We start from the raw sequence: 13223 nt of genomic DNA, 5'->3' as shown, positions 1-13223 counted from the left end.
ATGCTATTACTTCCTATGCATGTGACCTGAGCAAACCATTGACCCTTAGTTTCCTCATGCTTAAAATGAGGTACCTTTAAGGTGACTCTAGATCTAAACCTACATTCCCACAATCCTATGTTGAGTTTGAGACCAATGGTATGACCAAGTAGACATGTCCAGCAAGGAGTTGGTGATATAGGATATATTTGGTAAGCTGAAAAACAAAGGCTTAGTATGTAGAATTGGTAGTCGTCTGCATAGGAATTATAATTAAAATTCTTAGAACTGATGACATTATTGGGAGAAATAGTGTCAAAAGAACAGAACTTAAAGCAGAGCCCTGGGGCAGACAAAGGTTACTGGACACAGAATGTGATCCAGTAAGAGATACTGAAACCAACTGGTTAGATACAAAGGAAAAAAACAAAACAAAAGAGAATAGTGTCACAAAAAGCCAAAATTGTGGGAAACTAGTCTGTAAACGTGCAAGTACTATAGAAATATAAGATAGTATTATTTCCTCAGCTAGTTATCAGGAAAAAAGCTTTTAACAAATTATTTAATTCAGGACTGCTTTAGGAACAGGTTTCTATGTGATACTGGGTGAGTTTTGCCTTTCTCAAGAATATTTGCATTTCAGCCAGGCCTTTTGATGTCAAAAGAATGACTTCTTTGTTTTTTTAACCCTTGCCCCAAGGCCTCTACTATCTTTGACAACCTATGAATTTTGTCCTGAGGTCACTTCCAGTTCTACATTCAGTGGTTGTAGAATGGAACAGTCCATAAGATAAGTATTCATTTCATGTTTTTCTTGTCCCCTATACAGTCCCTGATCATGATTATACCAGTAATGTTCCTGTCTCTGATCCACTCAAACTAAAATGATCCCTTCCTTTTTATCCATCTACCTCAAACCTAGTCATCCTTCAAGTTCCATTTTAAACCCTACTAACAGTCATCATGGTCTAAGATAAGGTGATAGATGTAATCTCTAAGGGGGGGAAAGGGATTTATTTATATAAAGGTTAGACTGGATTATTTAAGAGTGTGGTCTCCAGGAATTTATATTAATTCCAAAGAGATTTACAATTTATTTACAAAATGTAGAAAGAGTGAAGTAAGAAAAATCAGAGAGAGGATAGGGTAAGATATCTAGCCTAAGCACTAAGTAATTTACTTCCAGCCCCTACAACACAGGCAGAAAGAGTTGGTTCTTAAAGGGAAGCTGAGGACCTGGGGAAAAACTCTCTCAAGAGGCTAGTCTCTCCTGAGGCTAGTTTCTTCAGAAAATATCCAGGGAAAGAGTCAGCTCTTTCATTCACCACGTGCCAGTCCAACAGTCTCATCAGGAACAGGGTCTCAGGTCCAATCAATTCTCCTTTATCCTCCACTCCAAAGAATGAAAAAAGTCTCCCTCCCTCACAGGAAGTGGCTGCTCCTTTTAAAGACACTTCTTTTGCATCACTTCCTCCACCTTTTACATGGACAATAAAACCTTGCTTAGGACAGCATAGGAGGCAGTCAGTCAATTCTGATTCATCACCCACTATTGCACATGTGGGTCAAAGACCTCCTACTTAATGATTAAGTGGGATGTTTATACTTTTGGTGATTAGATATAAAAAAAATGAGCAGATATTCCCACTCAACTTTAAGTAGGGTGTCCAAAAATAGGCAGGGGTTTCGATTTAAATCTTCACAATCAGGGGAAAGTTAATTCTTTTCCTTTTCACAATCAAGAGAGAGTTAAATTTAATTTTCACAGATCTAGAGTCAGAAAGGTCTTTCAGGATTATCTATTACCTTTCCCACCCCTTATTACCTTTGGTCCATCTCTATGACTGTTGTCTTAGAGTACTTCCTATCTTTTTCAGCAATGTATTAATAGTTTTAGTAGAAGGTGTCATGTATTTGTTTTGCCTTGAGAAAGATCAGACTAATGAACTGATGGGGAAAAGGGAAGAACCAATGTTGAAGGCTGAACCTGAGATTCTCCAGAGCTCTGCTTCTTCATCCATCCTCTTATATTTCCTGAAAAGTAGGGCCCATATCTTAAATTCCTCAGACCTCATTCAGCACTTTGTGTCTCTCTTATCAAGTATCAAGTATCATTTTGTACCATAGTTGTTTGTGTCTCACATTCTAAGATCCCTTCAGAATCTGAGATTCTAAGATTTTATGCATGTGTAGTCCAGGACTGATCAGGGGAAACCACTAGTACATTAAGCTTTGCAAAGTGCTTTCCTAACAGTATTCTTAGAGGGAGGTAATGTAAATAGTAATATCCAATGTTGATGTCCCAGAGAGTAAAATGAGGCTCATTAAGCCTCTAGAGTTGTCTAGAGTCATACTGCTAGTATGTACTGGAGACAAGACTCCTGACACCCCTTCCAACTTTGTTCCCAGTACACTCTTCTGGCTCCAAGGATTAAGATATATGGGGTTTTATTAGTAACATAGTCTTCATCATCATCATTATCCATAACTCACAAGCTGTTTCTTCAATAATTACCAAAAGGCAAAAAGATCCAAAAGCAATATCGACTTATCATGGAAAACAAAGGGAAGAACTGGTAGAAGAAAACTGGTTTCCTTCCTCAATTCCCTTACTCAAGGGAGGAAAATCACTGAGGCACAGTGAAAGAGATACCTAGGATTTGTCCTATTTTTAAAATTACATATAACACCAATTTGCTTTTATTTGTCATTTTGTGAAGTTAAATTCCAACTTCTTATAAATGACTTGATCATAGGAAAGTCACAAGACCAGTCCCCTTCTTACCTCACTATCTCCCAATTCTTTCTGCCAATAAGGAACAAAGTTGGTTTAATCCCTACATTCTTATTTTTAACTCCTTTAACTGCATATTAACAGTGTGGAAACCATGGTTTCAAATTCTTGAACATACCAAGAACCTTGGCCCTGATTTGTTTCCATAACTGCATAAACTGCTAAGTAAATCATTATCTGAATGTAACTACTGTGGGGGTTTTTCCACCATAATTGTTATGATGACTGTGAAGGAACTGTTACTACAAATCACTGTGGGTGAGTGGTTGAAACATCACTCTAGGACCCTCTGGTAAGATTTCTACTGATGGATTGTCTCAGCAAAAGATCCCATTTCTAGACCCCCACATCCTCCTGAACCATATCAAAACAGTTACTCCTTAGAAATGAGTGGTTCCCTGAAGAAGGAAATCACGAGTGCTAGCTCTAGGAAACCAACAGATAGCCAGCCCTTTAGGGAAGTTCTAATTGGCCTGGGATTAGACCATGTTTCCCATTCAGAAGGGGATGATTAAGAATAGAGATCTTACATTATGTGAACAGAGATCTAAGATATATACGAATCTCAATGGACCTCAAATTTGATCTGAAAGGGGAACTTTAAATAACTGTAAATTAAAGGCCTTGAGATTGCATTTAGGAAATAGTGTAGGAAATAGACCTTATGTGTCTGTCTCACCATATTGCCTATGTTTTGTATCTTAGTAAGTCAAACTAACTTCTTCCTGTGGGCCAATCAGCCAAAGTAAAGAGTGAAAACTTTTGTGAGGAACTTTCAGTCTTCAGAAAGATTTTTAATCTCTCTCTCCCTCCCTCCCTCCCTCTCTCTCTCTCTCTCTCTCTCTCTCTCATCTCTGTCATATTGGAGATTTCAGAGATAAAGACTAAGAAGAGGAAAAGCAATATTTTACCCCATTCTGCAGAAACTAATTAAAGACTATATTTTGTGATAGAGATTCAGTTTCCCTACTGTGAATTTGCAAATTGTAGTTTGAATGGTTTGTTTATTTTTAAATTTGCAGCATGAAATTATTTGAGTGGCATACTGACATTCTGTCCTTGGAGGAACATTTGAAGAGTATGTCCCCAATTCTTAGAGCCTCATAGCATGATGAGAACCCAAGGCTAAAGTCTGAGGTTAAAACTATAGGGAACAATACATGCCTTGAGGAAAGGTGAGGCATGTATTTTATCTACCCTGTCCAACCCTACCCCAACCTTAAAAGTCCTGGAGTGCTTAGTTTCAATTGGAAATTGATTTGGCTCATTGGGTGATTTTAAAGGAACCAAAAGCACTCTATAAATGTTAGTGAATTAAGTACTTTATATGGGTCTTGAATGTAATCAACATAGAATGCCAAAATTTATTAAAAATGAATGAAATAGAAATATATTCAACTAAATTAATGTCATATGAATGTGTTATTGTGCTCATAAAAAATTGTCTAATATTCTGAAGTTTGGGAAATCATTATATAAGAAATGCTATTAGAAAATAACTTCTTACTATAAAGCAGTGGCCATTAAAACAATATGGTACCGGCTCAGATACAGAAGGGAGGATCAGTGGAATAGACTTGGGGTAAGTGACCTCTGTAAGATGGTCTACAATAAACCCAAAGATCCCAGCTTTGGGGACAAAAATCCACTATTTGACAAAAACTGCTGGGAAAATTGGAAAACAGTATGGAAGAGTTAAGTTTAGATGAACATCTCACACCCTACACCAAGATAAATTTAGAATGGGTAAATGACTTGAATATAAAAAAGGAAACTATAAGTAAATTAGGTGAACACAGAATAGTATACCTGTCAGATCTTTGGGAAAGGAAAGATTTTAAGACCAAGCAAGAGCTAGAAAAAATTACAAAATATAAAATAAATAATTTTGATTACATTAAAAAGTTTTTGTACAAACAAAACTAATGCAACTAAAGTTAGAAGGGAAGCAACAAATTGGGAAACAATCATCATAACAGAAAATCTGACAAAAGTCTAATTTCTCAAATTTGTAAAGAGCTAAATCAATTGTACAAAAAATCAAGCCATTCTCCAATTGATAAGTGGACAAGGGACATGAAAAGGCAATTTTCAGATAAAGAAATCAAAAATATCAATAAACACATGAAAAAATGTTCTAAATCTCTTATGATCAGAGAAATGGAAATCAAAACAACTCTGAGGTATCATCTCACACCTAGCAGATTGGCTAACATAACAGCAAGGGAAAGTAAGAAATGTTGGAGGGGATATGTGGCAAAATTGGGATATTAATTCATTGCTGGTGGAGTTGTGAACTGGTCCAACCATTCTGGAGGGCAATTTGGAACTATGCCCAAAGGGTGCTAAAAGACTGTCTGCCCTTTGATCCAGCCACACCACTGCTGGGTTTGTACCCCAAAGAGATAATAAGGAGAAAGACATGTATAAAAATATTCATAGCTGCTCTCTTTGTGGTGGCAAAAAATTGGAAAATGAAGGAATGCCCTTCAATTGGGGAATGGCTGAACAAATTGTGGTATATGTTGGTGATGAAATACTATTGTGCTAAAGGAATAATGAACTGGAGGAATTCCATGTGAACTGTAATGACTTCCAGGAATTGATGCAGAGTGAAAGGAGCAAAATCAGGAGAACATTATACACAGGGACTTATATACTGTGGTATAATCGAATATAATGGACTTCTTCATTAGTGTCAATGCAATGATCCAGGACAATCCTGAGGGACTTATGAGAAAGAACACTATTCACATCCAGAGAAAGAACTGTGGGAGTAGAAACACAGAAGAAAAACAACTGCTTGATCACATGGGTTGATGAGGATATGATTAGGGATGTAGACCCTAAAGTTTAGGGCCTACCATAGGGCCTAAATGATCACCCTAATGCAATTATCAGTAATATGGAAATAGGTCTTGATCAATGACACATGTAAAACCCAGTGGAATTGTGTGTTGGATATGGGGGAGGGGAAGGAAAGAACATAAATCATGTAACCACAGAAAAATATCCTAAATTAATTAATTTACCGTATGTTAATAAATATGTATTTTAAGTTATGTATTTGGACCAACTTAGTAATGATAGACCTTTTATTCAAAGATTTCATTTTGCTTTAGGGGTTAATAGATAATACTTAGAGGCTTACTGTCGTTAGCATTTTTCTAGAGTTTAGAGTCAACTGCCATATATTCAGTATATGGATGAAACACCAGGGTATAATTATTCTTATATTATAAATGAAGTATAAATAAAATAACCTTATGTATGCTCATTGTCAACTATTATTGCAACATGAGAAATAATTTACCTCTAAGTTGTGGTTAAGTGAATTTTTTTAAGGTATAATCTCATGTGACTATGAGTTTATATTTTCTAAGTTTTTATTTCAATTATGATTACCTGAATTGTCATTAAATGAATAGTCTACTACTCAAGAGGAATGCTATGTGCTACCCAAAAGGAATGAAATCTTAAAACCATTACAAGAGGATCTCTGTCCCTGGGAAAAGTTGAGGGGACAACTTTGAGTAGCAAAAGTAGGCTCCTCTTAACCCAGTTTGCCATTGTGCTATTTCCTTTCTGAACAGGAAATCCCTCCCCCCCACCCTTGTTAATTCTTAGCTTGGCTTTTGATACTTTGAATAATGTAAAACTCTACTATGTGATTAGATTTTTTCTTTTAACCCTTACCTTCTCTATCTTAGAATAGCAATACTAAATATTGGTTCCAAAACAGTAAAGGCTAGGCATTTGAGGTAAGTGATGTGCCCAGAGTCACACAACTAGAAAATGTCTGAGACTGGATTTGAACCCAGAACTCTCTCCAGGCCTGCTCTCTATCCACTGAGCCACCTAGCTGTCCCTTCATTGGCTGTTAAACATGATTCTTGTCTAAAGTCAAAAAGAGTAAATGGAATTTTCCCATTACAGCTTATGTCCCATTATGGTGAGTCTGTGCCCTTATGGAAAAAATCTTGATATCATCATAACCATATCCCTCCTTTTCCTTTTATAGCAAATTTCTATAGTCAGGGCAGGTGAACAGTGGAAGTTTTGTTTATATTAAATTTATTAATTAACAGATTAATAATAAAACATCTGAGTTACTATAACAAGATGCAAGTAGAAAAAATCTTACTATTTTACCCAAAAGGTTGTGGTTAATTCCATATTAAAGTAAATAGGCAAATGAGTTCTTGAGCCTGCCACATGCTTGCTAAAGTCATATATTCACATAAAAGATTAGGTCCTTGATCTCATTTTTTCAGGTTGATATGGGGATAATATCCTCAAAGGAGAGAAGTAAGAAACACAAGTTTTCTGATTAAATGGAGTTGTAAACTTTAAGAAATCAAGAGGACCGGACTGTTTTCTCTAAGAATCAGGATACACACACACGCGCACACACACACACACACACACACACACACACACACGCACACACACACACATTGGTCTCTAATGGGTATCTTGATTTTGTTTAGTAACGAGTTATCAAAATTGGATTAAGGATTTTATGTCTAAAATTACACTGATAATTGTAAAGAAAGTAGAATTATTTTCCAGTTTCAAAGTCTCTCTCTGATAATATTAAGAGACAGAAGGACTCATTTTCAAAGTCAATACTCATGAACTTTTTTTTTAAGATTCTTCCTTCAGACTATTGATGGTAGTGTCTATATTTAGTACAAGGTTTAGGTAAAGATGGAAATAATAAGTGGTATAGAAAAGCTAAAATTCTCTGAAGTGTCAGATGAATTATGGGTCCCTAATTTGATGTTCTTTTTATAGCTCTATTGTTAATAGGATGAGACCCAAAAGACTTGAGCTGGTTTTCGCCACCCTGCTAGTTATTGGAAAACCAAATTTAGGAGGTTATACAAGACGAGAATTTTGCACAATTATATTGAGTCCTGTTATTGGCAGATTTTAGCAGAATTACCTAGGAATTTCTGCAAGTGACTTGGAACCAGAGAACTAGATCTACTAGGAGGAGTCCCTTTTAGAGGTGTCCTGAGGGTGAGACCCATTCCAGAATGTCCAAGGGAAGAAGTGTCCAGGAATCAGACAGCCGCCTGGGACACCTAGGACTCAAGATTAAATGTGCTGATTAAATAAACACTAGAACTGTGTTGACAGGTTACAAAGAGACTTGATTATTTAATAATGATGGTCATTGTTGTTTCGCTTTGCCTTTTTCTTTCATTGTGTTTAGGTTTAAGTTTTCTTGCTTACCCTGATTACCCGTAAATCTCCCCTCTGGAGTTGGTTCCTGGTGAGCCCTCTAATGAGTTTGATCTGTAGCCTGACTTAGTTTACCTATCAAGTCCATTTAATAAGGGGTGTCTCTTTAGGGGCTATATGAGATTATGACTCTGTAGTCTTTGAGCCTCTCAGACCTTGGATGCCTCTAAGGTAATTCTGTCTGGAAATGCCTAACACACAAAGCATTTCAATAAGTGATTCTACAAGTTAGAACCCCGGCAGAAAGGAGGACGGAAAGACTTGTTTAAAGTAGCATGATTAACTCCATTTTGCCTTTATCCTCAGTTTTGTGAAACTGAGTCACCAGAGCACAGGAAAGTCACAAGCCTCCTCTCCCTCTCACCTCAGGGTCTCCTGCTCCCGGCTCCCTAGAAGGAACAAGGTGGCTCAATACCTACATTCTGTTTTTTATTCCTTCAACCATAAGTCAATGTTCTGACTTCTTGTGCAGACTAAGAGCCTTGAACCCACTTTGTTTCTGCAACCACATGTGCTGCTAAATAAAACTTTGGCTGTAACTACTCGGTGTCTTTATTCCACCCTAACAAGGTCCCCAGGAAAGGGCCTCGGTATGGAGGGATTTTGGCGGCCGCACTGGCCCAGTAGTGTTTGGGTTTCTGCTGGGCATTGCTCTGGTAGCAGGGGTGCTCTGTCACCATGTCCTCTATGAACGTATCCTCAGGAACTGGCAGGAAGAAGCAGTCAGGGGCACCCCACTTTGGGAACCTGCTGGAACTACTCCACTTGGCCTTGAAGAGCTTCCTTTCTCGAGAGCAGGCTGGGGACAAGGGGAAGGGCAGCTTCTCCGGCTCACAGGGACTGGGCTTCAGGCTTTCAACTGTCCCTCTGCTTCCTCGGGGACTGACTTTCTTCTGGGCAAGGATCTGAGCAAGAGGAAGACATTGAAAAAGAAAGTGGGATGCATGTCTGTTTTCACTTTGGAGCTTTCTTTGGCCTTATCCTCCAAGCACTGATGAGTCTGATGTGTTCTCAATTGTCATTTGATTTTAGCTAAAGGGGATTTTTAGGGGGCAGCTAAGTGGTACAGTGGAGAGAGCGCTGGGTCTGGAATCAGGAAGCCTCATTTTCTTGAGTTCAAATGTGGTCTCAGAAATGTACTAGCTGTATGACCTTGGGCAAGTCATTTAACCTTATTGTGCCTCAGTTTCCTCATCTGTAAAATGATCTGGAAAAGGAAATGGCAAACAACTGTAGTGTCTTTGCAAGAAAACTCCAACTGGGGGCCATGAAGAGTCAGACATGACTGAAATGACCAAATAAAACAAATACAAAACTGGAGTTTTTTAGTAAGTAAAGAGCACAATGGATCTATAAAAGTCACCACATTCATCTCTTAAGCAGATATTAATAGGACCCTACAAGAACATTGATGGGCATTCATTTATATCAGGTGCTGGTCAGAACCCAAAGGTCATCTCTTTCTTTTCAGAAATTCTAGAGCACTTTGCATCTTTCTTTCTCTCTTTTTCTTTTTCTCTTTATTTCTCTTTCTTTTTTTAAGATCCTTCCCTTTGCTCTTAGAATCAATACTGTGAGGCTTAGCTGGGTGGCTCAGTAAATTGAGAACCAGGCCTAGAGATGGGAGGTCCTAGATTCAAATCTGACCTCAGATACTTCCTAGCTGTGTGACCCTGGGCAAGTCACTTAACCCCCATTGCCTAGCCCTTACTATTCTTCTGCCTTGGAACCAATACACAGTACTGATTCCAAGACGGAAGGTAAGGGTTACCCTACAAAGCATCTATGGCCAGTGCTATAAGTCACATTCATTCATATTCTGGTACAATTCTCTCATTTTACAGATAAAGAAATGCAGGGAAGTAACTCATCCAAGGACATAGAACTAGTAAATGGCAAAGACAAGTTTTAAATCCAATCAGTTGCCAGGACAAGAATTTCTTGCCTGTACAGCAGAGTTCATCTGCCAAAGCCCTGCAAGGCAACCCCTGCAAGGTTCCTGGATGTGGGGAGAGGAAAGCATTGGATTAAAAGTCAGAAAACTGATTTTGTGCCCTAGCTTTGCCCCCTAAATTACCATATGACCTTGGATAAGTCTCTGCATCTCTAGGAACTTAGTTTCCTCACTGGACAAATGAAAGTATTGGATTTGAACTTTAATATCTATGATATGCTATCAACAATGAAAGCATCATGAGTGCACTGATTGTGAGAGCTTGAATGAACCTTAGAAATAGAGAATCTAGTGGTAGAATTAGAAGAAGTCTTACCTCATAGGATGTCAGAGCTAGAAGAAACCTAGAAACATCTATAAGAAATAGAAGGTGCCTTAGAAAGTCCTTAGTCCAACCCACTCATCTGTAGGCAGGAAAACCATAGTTTACAATGAGATTTTCATATCCATTGGCTTATCTGAGCCTTCCTTTCTCCATTCTGGGAGGCAAGAAAGTCACATTCTTAGCTCCATTTTATAGATGAGAAAGTTGAGCCTCAGACAAGGGATATGGCAGTGCTGGTATTCAAATTAGGACCCCAATTTTCTGATTTCAAGTACCCATACTGCCTCCCGATGCTCAGTGCTACAGAGATTACAAAGACAGAAGGCTCTGTCTTCAAAAAGCCAGATTGCTACCATGGCCCGGAGCCTCTAGTGATATTCTCTGATATGAAATAGAAAACTCTCTCCCCATTTGAATTCCATTCCCACAGGGCCAATAACAGATTCCTTCAGAAGTACCCAATGATAGACTGAGTGCCCTCAAGACTGATAGAACTATCAGATCATCAACATAGACATGGAAGGGACTTTGAGGTCATCTAGTCCAAACTCCCCCTTTCACAGATGAGGACATTAAGGGACAGAGGGTTTAAGTGACTTGCCTAGGGTCACATAGCTAATATCTGACTAAAGAATGACTCAAACCCAGGTTTCCCTGACTCCAAAGCTAGTGACCATGCAAGACCTCAACCACGAGTAAGTGACCCATTATCACAAAGACCACGCTGACCATCCCAATAAAGCCCTAATTTCCACTTGTCCATCCTGAGTTCAGTACATAAAAGAGATAACTCTCCATCTCTAAGAAGATGACTTAGGAACTTTTAGCCACCTATTTAAAATTTAAAACAAGGTTATTATAGGAGATGGGTTCTGAATTGGTCAAAGAACCATTTTGAGCTAATTTTCCAGAGTTGTTTTAAGAACTCAATATGGACTTGCTCCCAATTTCATTTTCTTCCATTTTCTACAATGAATAAAACCAAATTTGATCTGATGTTCCTCTGCCCAAAACTGACTGGCCTTGATGAGATTGAACCCAAGATGATGACCCCAATTCTCACTCCCAGTCTATATTGAATCATGTGCATGATGGAACTCACAGGCAAGCCTTTTTAGCAAGGTATGGAGCTTCCTAGAGATGTACCAGCAAGATCTCCTGGGGGACAAAGAGATGTTTCTACTCCCTCTCTTCATTCAATTACCTAGCTGGAACTAATTCCCAAACTGGCTATGCTTACTCCTCCATTTAAAAAAACAAACAAACAAAAAAACTACAAAAACTATCAATGGCTCCCTATTGCCCAAAAGCATAAATATCAGTTTCTTAGTTTACCATTTAAGCCCCTCCACAATCAGCTCTAATTAATTTTTCTAACCCTTTTTCACTTCATTTTCCTTCATATACTCTATGTTTCAACCACTCTGGATTGGTCTAAGCTATGCACCAGTTTTGACCTCCTGTCTTGGTGTATTTGTATAGGGCATCCCTCAAGTCTGAAATGCACTCACCCTCCACCTTTGATTATTGAAATCTTTTTCTCCCTCTAAGGCTTAATTCAGGGGCCACATTCAGTTAGTCAGTCAGACAATCAATAAGTTTTTATTAAGTATCTACTATATTCCAGACACTGTATTAAGAGCTGAGGAGACAAAGACAAAGACAATGCCCTCAAGCAGATCTCAGTTACTGAGAGTGCCCTCTCCCTTCTCAAATTTTCCCACAAGTCCTCTTGTAGAGCCTCTCTTTGACACTACTGGGTTCTAATCTGTTCTGATCTGCTTATGTATCTGTAAAATGAGGGTTTACCAAAGAGAGCAACAAAAAAAGAGGGGAAAGGTCCTGTATGTACAGAAGCATTTTATAGTGACAAAGTAGTGGAGACTAAAAGGTACCCATTAATTGAGGAACAATTGAACAAATTACTGCAAGTGAATGAATCGAATAGTATTATGCCATTAAAAAAGATGAAAGAAATGGTTTCAGAGAAACCTAGAAAGACTTGCATGAACTGATACAGAGTGAAATGAGAACCAGAACAGTTTATATGCTATAATGACAATTTTATAAAAGCAAACAATTCTGAAATACTTCCAAATTCTGATCAATGCAATGATCAACCATGATTCCTGAGGTGCTGGCCATGTCCTGACAGAAAAGTGAAGGGTAAATATGTAGAATTAGACATGGTTTGGGATGTAGTGAATATGTGGATTTGTTTTGTTTGACTATGCCAATTTGTTATGTTGGTTTTGTTTTCCTTTTATTTTTGTCCCAGTGGAGGAGGGGTCATGGAACAAAGCAAAAGAAATGTTTCATCATTTTAAAATATTTTTAATGAAAAATAAAATGAGGGAGTTACCAAATGACCTCTAAGTTTCCTTCTAGCTGTAAATCTATGAATATCTTTTCACCCAAACAGTACTCTAGGCAAAGCAAGTATTTTTTAAAATATTTCTTTATTTGAACTGAATTATTTTTTCTCCATATTCCCCTGTAGTCCTAGCTCTTATACTATTCAGAGATGGGAGGATGAAGGTGGGACAGGTCTCTTGTCTGAACCTGCCCAGTGGACAGAGGTTTAATTAAGACAAAATGACTAAGGCTTAGCCTCAGGGCACCAAATTGGGAGGGAGCTGACATGTCAGCATTTGAAGTTCCTCAAAACAGCAAAATTTTAATATCAATCCAGCAGCGGCTGCCCTGTCCATCTGAGGGACCCTTCATAATACTTAGGCTAGATATGACTTGGAGTACTTGTCCTAGGTACAAGAAAAATATCCTACCTGTCAGAGCTCTGCCTAGGGTCCTTCAGTTGTCTCTCTGTCTGCTTCCTTTCAGTGAGTGGGTCCTAGGCATATGCCCCACTTATCTTGGTGCCTAGTGTGCCCATTGGAAAATCCAGCACTGCACGCACCTTT

Source organism: Monodelphis domestica, chromosome 6 (genome assembly GCF_027887165.1).
Source record: "Monodelphis domestica isolate mMonDom1 chromosome 6, mMonDom1.pri, whole genome shotgun sequence".
In the NCBI taxonomy this organism is placed as follows: domain Eukaryota; kingdom Metazoa; phylum Chordata; class Mammalia; order Didelphimorphia; family Didelphidae; genus Monodelphis; species Monodelphis domestica.
This window is presented reverse-complemented; position numbering follows the sequence as displayed.